The sequence below is a fragment of the Lissotriton helveticus genome, chromosome 10 (genome assembly GCF_964261635.1).
Source record: "Lissotriton helveticus chromosome 10, aLisHel1.1, whole genome shotgun sequence".
NCBI lineage: Eukaryota > Metazoa > Chordata > Amphibia > Caudata > Salamandridae > Lissotriton > Lissotriton helveticus.
Window position 1 is genome coordinate 1,218,995,864 of NC_136071.1, and position 15,748 is coordinate 1,219,011,611.

Consider the following 15,748-nt stretch of genomic DNA (forward strand, 5'->3'; position numbering starts at 1 on the left):
GGGGCATGCTGTCTCACAGATAGGAGGGCATGCTCTCCGAGGGCTGTCTCCCAGAAGATTGCAGAAGAGCGGCCCCAACCACATCAAACAAAAGGCCGCCCACCATGGGCAGTGGAAAAAGGAGACAGGAGAGAAAGCGGCTCTGACCAGTTCAGGTTTGCACAGGAGAACGTTGATAGGCATCGGTCAGTGCCATAAAGTGGGATCGAGCAATTTTAGATGGCAGACACCTGGTTATCTGGCTGATGAGAGGCTGGCAGGGGACAGGCCTCGAAGTCATGAAGCGTTGACTCAGAGAAAGTGACAGATTCCCAGGCACTTCCCTGCTGAACAGAAAGGGCAGTTCAGAGAAGAGAGAGCAAAGTGAAGAAATGCTGGTCATACTGTTGTATAGCATTTTAGGACCCTAGTGTAATTTTCCCGATTCATGTCCTTATATAGGTATAGATCACCTTGTCCTTATATAGGCATAGAAATCATAACCATATTTAGACATAACCGATCCAGTCCAAATACGGCATGGCTACTTCCACTAGTTCTGAAAAGCCACAACGATTTCTTGGAAAACTCGGCTTCAGCAGTTAGGGACTCCCCCTTGCTTGAATATTGATTTGTCCAAGAACTTATGGAGTTTCAAAGAACTACGACTCTTTGATGATGTTATTATGTCCAACTTTACTCGGCACCTTCAAGGTATAAATATGCCCACACTTGCCCTAGCAAACACACAGTGCTTTTGATCAGATCGACTATCTACTTGCCCGACGCATCTCTCTACAGCAAGTGCTGAAGGAAGCCGACCCTCCAGCCGAGAAATCCAGCTCCATTTTTCTTCGGGATACAGGTGTTGATTTTAGTATAGCGGCAGCTTGTTAGAGGGATCACACCTTAACCTGGTTGCTAAATGGTACAGTTCTACTATCTGAAGCAAACCAGAGTCAAAAATAGTCCCGGAAACACAACCAAACACAAACAGTAGTAGCCTAAGCTTGTTAAACCCGAGTAAGTACGCCGGTGATAGCCGCCTCTCCTTGCCCCTCTATAACTCACTGGCAACAGTTGTAAGCAGAAAATTAAGCCCCGTGGCTTGGTTCCATGCGCCCAAAAGGGAATATAAGGACTTGCTATTTGGGGAGCAGTCCACGAGTATCCTCCAGTAGCAGTCCTTTTCGTGGAACGTGTTCTGTGGAAAACCAAAGGGAATGGCCCTGCCCTGCCTCTTCCTGTCGCGGACGGGCGTGGGACGGGCCCGCCCATGGCCCGGGCTTCGCCTGGGCAGCACCTGGGCAAGCCCGCGTGCGTCCCACACTGTGTGAGGCGCGACGGTGATTTAAGCGCCTCCAGGCGCATTTGGATGACGCGGATCATGTGCGCGCCAATCGGGTATGCCGGGAGTTGCAGTCCCCCAGAGCCCGGCGCACCTCCCCTGGAGCCGCCGCCGCTTGGAACAAGGAGCTCGGTCTTCCGCCTCAACTGGCTGTATTCAGGTGGGTCAGCTCCCCAATGGCAGTGGCAGCAAATCTCCCCTTCACAAGTAAGTTTAATGAGGACTCCTGAATAGTGTCTTTGAAGCTTATGCGTCTATAGTTTGAAGGCAATCCTCGGTCACCCTTTTAATGAATGGGCACGAGCTCAACTCCTTTCCAAGAGCTAGGAATGGGTCCACCCCGTTCAATGGCACTGGGCAGCACTGGACGTATTTAGACCAGTTGCCCTTTCACTAATAAAGAAGTCGCTGGAACCCATCAGGTCAGGGGTTTTGCTGCATAAGATGGTGAGAAGGGCAAATCGAATGCCATTTTAGGTCAAATACAAGTGAGTCCAACACAGGGTCAAAATCCATTGGGTCAGAAGTAATCCAGTCGCGAGAGCTGGTCAAGTATAGAGCGTCCAAGTGATGGTACCAGACTAGGTGTGTACGTCTGCTGGGTGCCCCCCGATGCCACAAGAGTCCAGACCTTGATGTGGGCTTTGCCAGTGCTTGCTTTCAGCATGTCGGCCATCTCTTCTCACCCCACTCCCTCTGTGCTCGATGGTGCAGGTGCTTGGGGGTCTTCCTTCGGTCTTCTACCAGGCCACGGATTGAGGTCTGTAGCCGGCGCTGTCTGCCTCCTTGCCTGTCAATAAGCTTTGTTAAACCAATTATTGCTTCTATCCTTCTTACGGGGTTTACTGGGAGCTCGAGATGAGGGGGTGGAAAGAGGAGCGCTGGGTGGTCACAGGAACATGAGCGGATACTGGTGGGCATTGGATCTCTGTGTCTTTGGCCAGTCTTGCGTCGAGGCTCAGCGGGACAGTTACAGGTCTGAGGTGGTGCTGGAGAGGGGGTCAGCGTCATGCCACTCACAGTTTCACATATTATCTGTTTGCTGAAGGTCCCTGGTGACCATAGTTGACCAGCACACTGAGGGCGTGGGATCCCGGGCAGAGAGAGGGGATTGTGTCGCTTTCGATCCTTTGGTTAACTACCACGTCATTCACCTTATGTCAGAGTCTTAAGTCAATCAATATATAATCAATACAACTCTCATGGTTCCGTTTATTGTATGTGTTGCCCACAAAATGTTGTCTCATCGAGCTCCTACTGTCTTAGTCAATATGTCAGTGGCGTCCACACCGAGTCGCCCTCTCCTCTCCGGATAAAAGGTTGGTCTGTAGCCCCGTGTTTACAGAGACAGAGCGGGTGGCCGCTCCTTTAAGTTGTTGGCAGCGAAACTTTGGAATTCTCTTCCTTCTGCGATTAGAGGAATTCAGGGGCATATTAGCAAGGCGGGCGAAATGAAATTATCGCCGCTTTAGCGGACGTTTTTGGCCGCTAAGCGGCGATAATTTCATCACCCTATTAGCAAGCTGTTAGCGAGCGGTTTGGGCCCCGCTTTGCATGTCAGTGATATTTATCACTAATGACATGCAAAGTGGGCGTACCCAACCTGTTAGCGACTAAAAACAGTCGATAACATCGCTATCGCCTATCGCGATGGAAATATTCACTCTAAGCGCGAATATCTTCAAAAGCTAATGCCTGCTCAGACCAGTTCTTAGCCATTATATCCAATGGGAGGTGGATATTATGGCTAAGACCCTATTGGCGTTAATGCGTGAATATCGCTGTATTCTCAGTGATATTCAGGCATTTCGCCGCTATCACCGGATATTGTATCGCTTTAGAGATAAACGTTGCTAATAGTATGATATCTCTGCGATAATATCCGGCGGTGCTTGGCGATAAAAAAAACTCGCTAAGCTCATTTAGCGATAAATATCGCTAGTTGTTGGTAATATGCCCCTCAGAACCATCTAGAGTCTCACGAAGCCATAATGTCTTGGGGGCATATTATCAACAAAGTGGCGAAGAGAGGCATTAGCCATCTTGGCTTAACGCCTCTCTTTGCCACTTTGGAAACGCTAGGCTGCACCATATTACCAAGGATATGGCGCAGCCTGGCGTTTCCCCCTGTGATGGCGGTAGGTTTTACAACTTATCACCAGCGCAGGTACGAGCAGGGTGGGTTGTTTATGTTCAGGTAGGAGTTCCTTCCTGCACATAAACAAACCTTAAATGCCATTTTGTAACTTACATGTGTGCTGCTTTATACAGCACACATGTAAGTTACAAATTGGCATTTTTAAAAAGAGGTTTGTTTATGTACAGGAAGGGACACCTTCCTGTACATAAAGAAACCTTGGTGTTTTGCTTTTTTCATGTGTGCTGCACAAGGCAGCACACATGAAAACGAGAAGCATTTCTTCTCGTTTCGCCACCTTAAGAATAGGTTTTTCCTCTCTTGATAATAGGTGGCAGCGTCGAAGTGAATGGGTGTTTCGGTGGCACGCCCACCGCAACACCCACTGCACCCCCCTTTCACGATGAGTCTATTGTGAAAGGGGCCCTATTAGCAAGGCAGAGTTAAGTCACTTAACGTGGCTTTAAGCCACGTTAATTGACTCAACGCTGCCTTGATAATAGGGCGATGCAAATATTGCTGCGTTATCGGCAGAAAAGTGCCGATAAGGCGGCGATAAGGGGCTTGATAATATGCATTAACAACAAGGGGTGGTGATGGACAGAGTCTCTGAATTAAGCAGAAAACTCTCACCCAGTCAAGAGATCAGGGCTAGATCCAACACCGTTTTTTAGCTCACTGCATCATCCCAGTTTCAGAACCTGGCTGTATGCAAATTAGTCTGTTCCTGTCCCAGTGCATGATGGGAACAGGGCAAACCAAACTACAAAGCCAATTCTTACACTGGAAAGGAAACAAGCTACCGGGGACCGGTTTCTGGCATTTCAGCCTCTTCGGCCCGGCTTGCTTGAATCCTGATGGTGCAGTGAGCAAGGGACTCATGTCTGAGCATACCCTTCCACGCTTAGGGTGGACAAAATAATTAACAACAAGGGGTGGTGATGGACAGAGTCTCTGAATTAAGCAGAAAACTCTCACCCAGTCAAGAGATCAGGGCTAGATCCAACACCGTTTTTTAGCTCACTGCATCATCCCAGTTTCAGAACCTGGCTGTATGCAAATTAGTCTGTTCCTGTCCCAGTGCATGATGGGAACAGGGCAAACCAAACTACAAAGCCAATTCTTACACTGGAAAGGAAACAAGCTACCGGGGACCGGTTTCTGGCATTTCAGCCTCTTCGGCCCGGCTTGCTTGAATCCTGATGGTGCAGTGAGCAAGGGACTCATGTCTGAGCATACCCTTCCACGCTTAGGGTGGACAAAATAATTAACAACAAGGGGTGGTGATGGACAGAGTCTCTGAATTAAGCAGAAAACTCTCACCCAGTCAAGAGATCAGGGCTAGATCCAACACCGTTTTTTAGCTCACTGCATCATCCCAGTTTCAGAACCTGGCTGTATGCAAATTAGTCTGTTCCTGTCCCAGTGCATGATGGGAACAGGGCAAACCAAACTACAAAGCCAATTCTTACACTGGAAAGGAAACAAGCTACCGGGGACCGGTTTCTGGCATTTCAGCCTCTTCGGCCCGGCTTGCTTGAATCCTGATGGTGCAGTGAGCAAGGGACTCATGTCTGAGCATACCCTTCCACGCTTAGGGTGGACAAAATAATTAACAACAAGGGGTGGTGATGGACAGAGTCTCTGAATTAAGCAGAAAACTCTCACCCAGTCAAGAGATCAGGGCTAGATCCAACACCGTTTTTTAGCTCACTGCATCATCCCAGTTTCAGAACCTGGCTGTATGCAAATTAGTCTGTTCCTGTCCCAGTGCATGATGGGAACAGGGCAAACCAAACTACAAAGCCAATTCTTACACTGGAAAGGAAACAAGCTACCGGGGACCGGTTTCTGGCATTTCAGCCTCTTCGGCCCGGCTTGCTTGAATCCTGATGGTGCAGTGAGCAAGGGACTCATGTCTGAGCATACCCTTCCACGCTTAGGGTGGACAAAATAATTAACAACAAGGGGTGGTGATGGACAGAGTCTCTGAATTAAGCAGAAAACTCTCACCCAGTCAAGAGATCAGGGCTAGATCCAACACCGTTTTTTAGCTCACTGCATCATCCCAGTTTCAGAACCTGGCTGTATGCAAATTAGTCTGTTCCTGTCCCAGTGCATGATGGGAACAGGGCAAACCAAACTACAAAGCCAATTCTTACACTGGAAAGGAAACAAGCTACCGGGGACCGGTTTCTGGCATTTCAGCCTCTTCGGCCCGGCTTGCTTGAATCCTGATGGTGCAGTGAGCAAGGGACTCATGTCTGAGCATACCCTTCCACGCTTAGGGTGGACAAAATAATTAACAACAAGGGGTGGTGATGGACAGAGTCTCTGAATTAAGCAGAAAACTCTCACCCAGTCAAGAGATCAGGGCTAGATCCAACACCGTTTTTTAGCTCACTGCATCATCCCAGTTTCAGAACCTGGCTGTATGCAAATTAGTCTGTTCCTGTCCCAGTGCATGATGGGAACAGGGCAAACCAAACTACAAAGCCAATTCTTACACTGTTCTCTTGACTGGGTGAGAGTACTCTGCTTAATTCAGAGACTCTGTCCATCACCACCTCTTGTTGTAAATTAGCTTGATAATATGCCCCTTGGCTCTTTCCGGGGTAACGCCCTCGCACTTTTCTCGGTCTGCTTTAAGAACGCTTACCTGGGTAGTGCTGGGACGCCCCATCGCGGGGGCAGCAATGCGCTGTACAAAATCAGTAAATTAAACTAATTAAAAGCCCCTCTGCCCTCTGATTGATTGCTACTGTTTATGGCCCTAATTCCGTGTTCCATCATCAAAGGCTTCAACTGCACCCTGAGTCTACCTTCTTATGGAAGGTAATTGAAGTTGGGGTACACCCCTGCACCCGTCCTCTCCAGACGACAATCTGATGTCGTCACAGTCCAAGGGTTCAAACGTGGCGTTGACGTCCGGAACAGTATGGCCTGTTGTGAGTTAGTTGTCTTCTCGCAGTGCCTCTCTAGCGTGTGGAGTGTTTCAGACATGTTCCCACCCATGGCCTCTCCTGCGCAGGTATTATAAATGTGGACAGGGGAGCCCCTCAGACCTGATGCGAGCAGTTTAATGAGGTTCGAAGCCATATCAACAGATGCTTTATGGCCTGTGCAATGATCAGCTTTGGCCGGAATCCAATCATTAGAATTCCCATCCCTAAACACAGGCTCCAAATTCCTGGAATGAACAAATGCCAAACATTTCAATAAAATCAATCCAGTCAGGCAGTTGTAGTTTGGATTTTAAGCCTGCCACATTCCAGGAGACCATAGCTAGCGTGTTTCTTGTGTCATTTTTTAGTATGTTTAGCTGCCTTAGAGGTTTCTCCAGGTGGAACTGGGCTGTTGGTAGAGAGGATGAAGTCTGCAATGTTATGAAAACCAAAGGGGATGATGGACGTTGCAAGCACTCACCCCCAGTCAACTGATCTGGGCTTAATCCATCATCATTCTTTAGCTCACTCTGCCACCCCAGTTCAGACATGGCCATATGCAAATCAGTCTGACCCTGTGCCTCATGGGAACAGTCCAGCCCGAACTGCCAAGCCATGGCTTCCCTGGACCGGAAACAAGCTTCCTAGGACCGGTTTCTGGTATTTCAGCCGTCTTCAGCCCGGCTTGCTTGAATCCAGTGGCAAAGTGAGCAAGGGACTCACGTCTGAGCATACCCTGCCAACTTATGGCGAACAAAGCGGTACAAAAGGGGGCGGGATGGCCGGAGCATCTGAACCAATCAAACACTCACACCCAGTCAACAGATCTGGGTTTAATCCATCACCGTTTTTATCCACTCTGCCACCCCAGTTTAGACAGGGCCATATGCAAATCAGTCTGACCCTGTGCCTCATGGGAACAGTCCAGCCCGAACCGCCAAGCCAGGTCCTACCTGGACTGGAAACAAGCTTCCGAGGACCGGTTTCTGGCATTTCAGCCATCATCAGCCAGGCTATCTTGAATCCAGTGGCAAAGTGAGCAAGGAACTCACGTCTGAGCATACCCTGCCAACTTAGGGCATGCAAAGCAAAACCAAAGGCATTATGGACGGAGCATTTGAGCAAATCAAACACTTTTCCCCAGTCAACTGATCTGGGTTTAATCCATCATCATTCTTAAGTGCACTCTGCCACCCCAGTTCAGACATGGCGATATGCAAATCAGTCTGACCCTGTGTGACTGCAACGTTAGGATCAGATAGTTGGAAACTTAAGTGCCCCCTGATAGTTGGAGTTTAGAGTGGGGAAGACAACACGCTAGAAATTGTTGGTCTTGAGTTCTTAGTGAGCGGCTAGTTGCGCTCACTTGAGAGGGTGCGTGTTGGATCACAGGGGACAGGAGGGTCACATAGCGTAGTCAGTCCAGAGCACTGTGGACAGAGTCGCGATCAGATAGAAGATGTGGCCCCAAGTTTAATGTGGTCATACAGGGATCTGCCCGAGGAAATTTGAATTAAATGGACGAGCCATTTGGCGGGCAAGTCTTGGTGTCAAGGGCCACTTTCCTGTCAACGAATATCAATTCCATAGGACTGAATTTGGAACCATGGATAGGATACCTTCTAGCGTGGGAGATGTCTTCCCCAATCATGGATCTCAAGCCTCCTACACAGCGTTTCCAGTGGGTAAACTTATTTATCAAGGAATCCTCGTCCTCGTGTCTCAGTACAAAGGGAAGTTTTGGAGCATGGGCCATGCAGGTCTGGGCTGATGGCAGTGGGCATTCATTGGTGGCATGGTGCCTGCTATTTTAGGGCACATGTTTTGCTGCGGGAGGCAAAACAATGTCAAGGGTCCTGCAATTCCTACTTTGGTGTTGAGCAGCATAGCCTAGGAGGGGGTGGATGGTATCTCTGGTTGGTCCTTCTCTAAAGTTTTGGTGCCAAGGCAAGCCCAGGAGTGGGGTGAGTTCTGAATCGGGGCCCAGATCTGCGTATCCGTATTAATTTCAAGATTCGAGCTGGCCTGTCATCTGGCCTTCTGTACAATTCCTGTTGCCCTTCAGAGTGGCTTTAAAAAGTGTTGGTCTTCGAGGGATTCCTTGGGGTTCTCACTCCGCAACGGCACGGCCCAAACTTTTTGGGCTCAGTCACAACAAATAACAAACGCTATCATTCAGATGTATAATCATAGTCCATAGTCCCCTAACCCAGCTCTCATCTCCTTATAGAAATCACGGTGATGGTCATGGAGAGGTTCCGACAGCCCTGCAGCCGCCCTGGGGTCATACGGCGATCTTAGGGAGGCCGAAGGGACTCGCAGAGGGTGGACTCAATTGCTGCAGGTGATGGTTGGCTCTAAAGAGGGACACATGTGGTAAGGCGGGGCGATATTGAACATCACTACTAGGGATCAAAGGGGGTGGCTTTTGGTACGGGAGTCTCCTGGCTAATGGGTGTGAGTTGAGAGTCCAGCACTCACCTGAAATGCAGGCTTGTCTGCAGGGGAGATGATAGCTCCTCAACTCACTTACGACAACTCTCAGCGCTACTGAAGAAACAGGGGCCCTGGCAATTGTTTTTAAAAAAAAGATTTATTTCTGTTTATTGCATTTGAAGACAAAGATAATAAAAAATAAAATCAATACACAGTCTGCGTTCTGCACCAGTCAACCACTGCAAAATTACGATCAGAAATATAAAAAAAGCAAAAAAAAGAGACACCATTGGATCAGTTCCAGAGCCCTGGCGATTGTTGCGAGAGGGAAAGGGAATTGGGATGAGAGAGAGAACAAAGAAACACTGCCGCGACTCACCAGGGCCAGCCAAGCTCCGTCGTTTCTGGAAGGCGGATGTAACTTCTGTTCTATGCTTTAAGGAAATAAAGGAATTATTACCCACTGATTTTTTACGAATGTGATTATGACCTACTATCTCTGTATTGATCTAAACAAAATTATCTTTCGGTATGTATGTGCTCTCAGCAACGTGATTTTTTAACAGTAGAGCTTGTCTTGTTGAAGGCGTAATTGCATAGGAGAAGTTATTTGGCTCTTAACATAACATGGACTCTAAAACATAAAAAACATCTGTATGAAACTTAGTGCTAAACTGTTCAAGTTCACTTTTAGTTTGAACAGTGCTTAAGTTATTCGCACCTGTTCATACAGTCCTTTCTGTGGTAAACCTAAATCGTGATAAACTTAAAACCTTTTAGTTTCCAAGAAACAGATAATGTTAAATGAATAAAATGCTAGAAAGAAAAAATCACCCTCGTGATAAATAACCAGCCTTAATTATCAAGGAAGAGGCTTCCTCGAAGTCTGCTGCCAGGTCGAATCAAGTTCAAAGGCATTAAAGTCACTCCCTGGGCCTGGGGACAAGAATGTGACGTGTTTTTGAAAGCATGCACTTATCTTGATCAGCTGCTGCTCCAGTCACAAGAAGAATGCTGGTCTCCTTGGCAACGGGAGCTCCCTCGATGAGTCGCCTCTGGTGAAAGGACAGATGTTGGGTGTGGCGACGGTGAAACACAGATGTTGGGTGTGGCGACGGTGAAAGGACAGATGTTGGGTGTGGCGATGGTGAAAAGACAGATGTTGGGTGTGGCGACTTATAGGCAAACAGACGGGCGTTACCTGCGTCTTAACCACGCTGCGGCTCCGCTTATTTATTTCTAGAAAGTTCTCTGTCTTGGGTAACAATCAATACCCATTTAAACAAGCATTGAAAATGCAATAGGTCTCGCCTTTAATAAAGTTAAAGCCATTGCTTTGCTAATGGTATTGTACAGCAAAGCAGATGGCTTTAACTTAATGAAAGGCAAGACCTGTTGCATTTTTAATGCTTGTTTTAAGGGCAAGGGAGAACAAGCATTGGCATAGCCAATAGGGCTCGCCTTTGGGACCTTATAAGTCTTTAGCCAAGCAACACTTGGGGCCAGATGTAGGTAATTCCGGATTACCGATTCTTAAATATCGAATCATACCGATTCGGTATTTAAGAACTGGCAATCGGGATGTAGGTATATTTACCGAATTAATTACCGAATCGGTATGATTCCGTACTTAATGAATCGGTATTTACCGAGTCTGTAACTGCCATTGATTCCTATGGGCCTCAATGTCAATTACCGAATCGGTAAATACCGATTCGGTAATTGGGGGAAATATTGAAGGGTGGCAGGGTGTCACTTTGAAACCCTGTTGCACCCCTCAATTGTGCATGGGTGCACATGTTGCTGACATACGTCTGCAACATGGCACTGTTAAAAAAGCAAAAAACATGCTTTTTAAATGGTTTTCTTAATTTATCACCAACTACTAGTTGGTGGTAAATTAAGAATTCTTAAACCCTTGTAGCACTGAAAACAGTGCTACCTACATCTGAAATTACAGAATCGGTAATTTTACCTATTCGGTATTTTACCAAATCGGTAAATTTACAGAATCGGTAAAATTACCGATTCTGTAATTTTACCTGCCCCTACATACCAATGTCCAAATACCGGTCGGAAACGGCCGGAAATCTGTATTTTCGGCCGTTTCCGACCGGTATTTGGACACCTACATCTGGCCCTTGATGTTGTTGCACCCAGGATAATGTGCTGGATAACTAAACACTTATAAGGTCCCAAAGACAAGACCTATTGGCTACGCCACACCTGGGCCCTTATATGTATTGAGCTATGCTGCATATTAGCCTGGGTGCTGAAACATTTACTGTTCTAGCAGCACCCCCCTTCACTGCCCTTGATACAACTGTGGTGGGGGCAGGAACGAGCAGAAAGAGCGGCGAGGAGGAAATATGACAGCCTGCAACTGCACTGACATAGAGTGTCAGACAGCAAATAACACTTACCTGAGGGCACTCCAGCACTAAAAGAAATATTAAAGTAAAAAACTTCGGGGCATATTATCAACACAGGCGATAAAATTATCGCTTGCTTTATCGGCAGAAAACTGCCGCTAAAGCCGCTTTTGCGGTAGTTTTCTGCCGATAAAGCAAGCGATAATTTTATCGCCTGTGTTGGTAATATGCCCCTTCAATTGCAAAGCGTCCTGCCCGGATTAATGAGTGTGTGTCATACCGGATGAAGGGGCTAGGTCACCCTGCCAAGGTTACTGGGTGCCGGTGTTTACCATCTGAGAACGCCGATAGGGCAAGCCTCACACTTGTGTGTTGGGTGTACGCAGGGGTCAGAGATGCCGCATCATTGCAAGTCGCTCAGCCATGCTGTAACAAGCATTTACAATGCAATGGTTTTGCCTTTGTTAAAGTTAGAGCTATTGGCATTGCTCTTGACATTATTTTTATTTATGTTTTTTTAACATAAATAAATGGCATTGTCATTTACAATGCCAATAGCTTAATCTCTCGCAAATGACAAACACCCACACAGAGCCCCCCACACACACCCACACAGAGCCCCCCACACACCCACCCACACAGAGCCCCCCACACACACAGCCACACATAGCCCCCCACACACTGCGAGCCCCCCCACACACACTGCGAGCCCCCACACACACTGCGAGCCCCCACACATTGCAGGCAACAGAGGCACGTAAACATCTCTTAGGCGTAAGGCATTCTGAATCATAATTTGAGTAAGCTGAGGTGGGGTTGCTTTTGGAGAATTGTATGCTAGGAATGTCATTCTATTGTAGAAGACAAAGGCCAAAAAAAGTAGAAATAATATTTCAACAACAATAGAAAATGTAAGGGAAATATATTTGGAGTTTCAAGATCATAGTTCTGACCTATAGAGAGAATATTTCAACTAGGAAGTTAAGCTACTTTGTTTAAGGATATCCAATTCCCTAAATTAACACTTTAGAAAATACTGGAATAAATAAAGGAAAATCTGCAGAGCCAGTTGGTTTTCCGGAAAAGATATACTAGTTATTAGAGGAATAATGAGTTACTGTAGTTCAAAAATTATAAACACAATTTGTCTCTCTCTATGTGTATCTATCTATATATATATTTTTTTTGAGAGAGATATATATATTTTGTATTACTAGCATCATAAAAGTATGTTTGGCATTGACTTACTAAAATGTGGAGAAGCGTACAGTCAAGTACACAAAATCGTAGGTTTACACCGATACAAATGACACAAGTCGAGTTGTGCACGTGAAGTGCAGTGTTTTCAAAAGTGTGCTTTGCGACATTCCTAACAAAAAGATAAAGATCTGCCTCAGCAAGAGGGTGGGTGTTGCCCAGGATCCTACATAGAGGTGCCTGTTGCCTACAAAGCCTGGATCATTTCTTGCCTCCTACATGCATTATTTTTATGATTTTTCAGTGATTCCAAGTTTTCCATACATGCTATGAAGCATAGACTGCATAAAATGCGGAACATGGAATTGTTTAGGAAAGGGGTAGAGGATCAAACAATGGAATGGAATTCCTATAAACGACCCTTCGCTTGGGTAAGTAACGCCATAGGCTGGCAGATAAAGTCTCTGTAAATTTTAACCTTTATGAATGTGCAATCCTACAAGTTTAGAAAGTGCACACGTTCTATTGGCTAAAATATGTAATTTGTGAACAAGTAATAATCTCAGCTTTGACATAATTCATGTGAAGTGTGGGTCAGGAAACCAGTGCCATTTGCCCAATATATAGGTCGTAGCTATTGCTTTGCCGAGTTTTCCCTTGTAATCTGCGCTTCGAAATAGTGACTCAGAGAAAGTGAAAGTCAGCTGCCATATTAAACTTGTACATCTCAAAATAGCACTACAGAATACTCACCGGTCTGAGGACTCGCACCACCTCCTTGAGGACCCCCTCCACGTTCCGCACCGAACACAGCACCAGCGTGCAGACCACAGCATCCGCGGAGCCGCTGGCCACCGCCGACATGTCTTCCCCAGACGCCACGAGGAAGCGTGTGAACCAGACGTGGTCATTTTCTGCAACGCTCTTGCCCAGGAAGCGCTCGAAGTCTGGGTTCGGATCCGTGCACGTGACTCGGCATCCTGGCGGGAAAAACTGGAAATTTGTTCCCGTTCCGCTTCCGACCTCCAAAATGTTGAGCTTCCCCCCGGGGCCGGCGAAGTCTAGCATATTGGTGAAAAGAGTCTTCTTGAAGGAATGCATCTTCCGGTTGTAGACGTGGCTAAATGTGGCCAACACGTACGGAAACATCTTATTGGCTAGTGGCTGCCATACTCCTAAGAGAGCCAAGAGGTGCACTGGCAGGGTCAGCAGCATGATGCCCCCCTGAAGGGTGGCTATGAGAAGGCCCATGTTCGGAGCCGAGGGCGCCGCCGCCTCTGAGGTCTGCGCTCTCGAGCTGATGCGTGTCTGAGCTGCGCTGGATTTACTTTGTAGGAATAATGCACACCATATGCACAGATGAGTCCACATTCAGGTTACCGGTATGTTTTTTCGTTACAAACAAGGGTGTTCCATAGCACACAAAGCTGGAATTAATAGTATATATTTTGTACACGATAAATAGATTGCCAATCATGTCCAGAATTATTCCTTTATGCAAGGAAATGTAATTAATTAATTTGTTTTTTTATAAAGAAGTAACGAATAAATAAATATTTGCTACAAGTCGATGCTCTAGAGTGCTTTAGGGTATTGTGCGTTGGGGGTTCTTCAGGAAATGTAGGATAAATATCTCACTGCAGCTCGTAATCTAAAATATGCAAATAACATTAGCGGCGTGCGGTTAGCAGCTGGGATAACGTCCAATTGTGTTATGAATTAGCCATTGGGAAATATTTCAATCATTGTATGCAGTCCCATTTCGCCCAGAAGTTTTTGCGTTTTATTCTCCTGCATCACTGTTATTTGAGGATGGTGTTGTAAGGCAGGGCCGGTGGCATATGCCGGGAGTTTATTAGCCCGTCTTGTACCATGCTGTAATTGTATTGTGCACTGGGTTAATTTCGGCCCGTGGAGTGTACCGTTTTGGGAGCAATAAAATGGCAGTGGATGATCACTATCGTTCTCCAGTGCCTCGTGCGATAGATATGCATGTGGGTGTATCCAATAATGCACGTATTGTGCTTGGGTGCAAAGATAATAAAGCGGCAAGTCTGGGGCCCCGAAACTACCTTGTGTATATGGCAGAGTAAGCTCCTTCCACCCTACCTTGGGTTGTTTGCCTGCCCATGTAGGGGTGGTCATACAGGAGCGCAGTCTTGTGAAAAACTGTTGTGTGAGTGCTGTGGGTATGTTTGTTAATAGAAAAATAAAGCGGGGCAACACCATTTTCTGGATTGCAATTCTGTCGGCTATTGATAGTGGCAATAGGACCCATCTCATAACCTGGCTTTCCAATTTTGTGAGAGCAGTGCCATAGTTTTCACATGTCATCAATTTGGGGTCATGGTGTATTCAAACACCTAATTCAGTGTTTCCCGCGGGCGTGGCTTGGCGCGCGGCAAGATGGCAGTGCTGTAGTGCTGCTCTGCCGGCCACCGCGGAATATCCTGCCCTACCTGAGTCAGCTGCCGAAATTCTGGACGGGGAGCGGTCTACGGACACCTGTCATCGCCGATCGGGCTGACTGCTGGACCTTTTGTGAGGCCGCCGCGCAGAGAGATCGGCGGCACCCAACTGTGACGCCGGAGCCTTGGAAAGTCTGGGACAAAGCCAGCGAGTGCCCTCTTGTTGCTGGCGTCGTAGGCTGCCCCTGCTGCCCTTCTGAGGAGCTAGCGTGAACAACTGTACCCGGTAAGGGGGGGCGCGACTGCTTGTCCCGAAGTCCGAACAGGAGCGGACTTCGAGTTTCGCGATGCAGTGGGGAGCTGGCAGGAATTGGGCTGCAGGGCTACGTTATCGGCCGGCTCCGGTGCCCGCAGTAGGCCGAGAGTAGGCCAGAGACTCCCCGCCTGAACCACGAGCCTTGTGTGCGAGACAGTTGAGTCAGAGACTGCCTGCCTCTGCTGGTGCACATTCTCCCTTGGTGGAAGAGAGCTGTTGGGGTTCGTCAGGGATTGTAGGCGACCCTTGGCCGGAGCAGGAAGGCGGGTGCCGGCTAGGAGGGGGGGTTGGAAAGGCACAAAGAGCGGGAGGGGGGTCGGGAACGGCCACACACTGACAGCGGGAGGGTGAGGGGCGGGAACAGACACACACACACGGACAAAGCAACAAACTAAAAAACAAAGCACTCACCTGGACATCTTCCGGCAGATCTCTTGCTTCCTGCTCTCCACTCCTCCTCCCGATGACGTGGTGGAGGCTCGGCCGGCTGGGCCAATCCCAGCGCGGCCCTGGCTGGAGGCGGACGGCTGCTTCCTTCGGCTGGCCGGCCTGAGGAGAGGGAGGGAGACGGGCTGCCACGGAGCGGGAGGGAGGGGCTATCGAGCGACTT

The 15,748-nt window shown here is 47.8% G+C and overlaps 1 pseudogene; it reads right to left on the reverse strand.

Moving 5' to 3' along the window:
* Positions 1-12,063: 12,063 nt before the first annotated feature.
* LOC144785702 (thiol S-methyltransferase TMT1B pseudogene) lies at positions 12,064-13,665 on the reverse strand (annotated as a pseudogene).
* Positions 13,666-15,748: the final 2,083 nt, after the last annotated feature.